This window comes from Micropterus salmoides, unplaced genomic scaffold (genome assembly GCF_014851395.1).
Source record: "Micropterus salmoides isolate LMB-PRFRI ecotype aquatic unplaced genomic scaffold, ASM1485139v1 Ms_hic_scaffold_22, whole genome shotgun sequence".
Classification (NCBI taxonomy): Eukaryota; Metazoa; Chordata; class Actinopteri; order Centrarchiformes; family Centrarchidae; genus Micropterus; species Micropterus salmoides.
The window spans coordinates 1,289,681-1,290,897 of NW_024041373.1; positions in this window are offsets into that span (position 1 = coordinate 1,289,681).

Below are 1,217 nucleotides of genomic sequence, written 5' to 3' on the forward strand. Positions count from 1 at the left end.
AGCAGAATCCTTGAGTCTTAAATTAGGCCCTGAGGGTGCCTGTGGATCAATAGGCTCACTGCAGGTGCACCCCGACAGGAGCAACAAGGAAAGGCATTTTCCCTCTCCTTTCATTGGAATAAAACAAGCTTGATTGGGAGCGATGAGTGGAGAGAAATGTGTGAGTTCCTGTCCACCACTGGTTCCAGTCTTACACTTGTTCATGCAGCCTGTTCATTAGCCAGGCAGGTATTGACCACGTTGTATAGCAAAACGGAGATCAAGCTGGGTTACAACAGGGACGCTTGAATTCCTGAAAACAAACTGTTATTGATTTGTGTAAGTAAGTTGAATAAGGAGTATACAAGAGGCTGCTTTGAAGGCCCAATCCCATGTCAGAATCCAGCACCACCTCTGCTTCCATCTTACTGCCTGTTGCTGCTAACACCGGCTGCCCTTATTGATTACTATTTAGTATCCATGCATAGGTGGAGTCTACTTTTGTACTGAGTGTAACAAGGTTGAACTGGGATCTGTGTGAAACTGGTTTATGGATGAACCCTCAGGTTCAGTCACGCTGGAGGCTGACTGTGTTTTTTACAAGGCTGATACATAGGAGGATATCTTTATTGTTTTCACCGCGTGTGTGTGTTTGTGTGTCGTCATGGCAAAATTCAGTCCTGGAGACACCTACTGTAGCAGGAACTACAACCGAAGTGTTTTTTTTTTTTTTACTACTTTGGAGTTAAGTCACAGAATTAGCTTTGTCAAGATGAAAAAAACAGTCAATATTCATGTTCTTGTCAAACAACTGATTGTTTATTGCCAATAATGAGACATCCTACATTCACAACTAACCATGTTTAATGTTGGACAGTCCATCAAATGATGGATATGTCAAAACTAACATACAAGGTTAATTTGGGGGCGCATTGGTGGGAAGTTCATTATGTTGGATTGCTGCTACACACCTCTACAGCTATAGACCACAGACCTCACTCCTTTTGGCTAGCTGTAGCGATGACCCCATAGCCTGTACTGATGTTGACTGTATGCATGTTTGCTGCAATTTTTTTCCTTGCCTGGGCGCTCACAGCTTGCATCCAATCACAAGGACACGTGCAACAAGTACTAGCCAATCACAGCACAGTAAGGCGGGACTTGTCGAAAATCTGTCAGAAATATAAAGAGAACGCTACCCTATGTGCTCCTCAGCTGCATCTTCTAAATATGGTGGG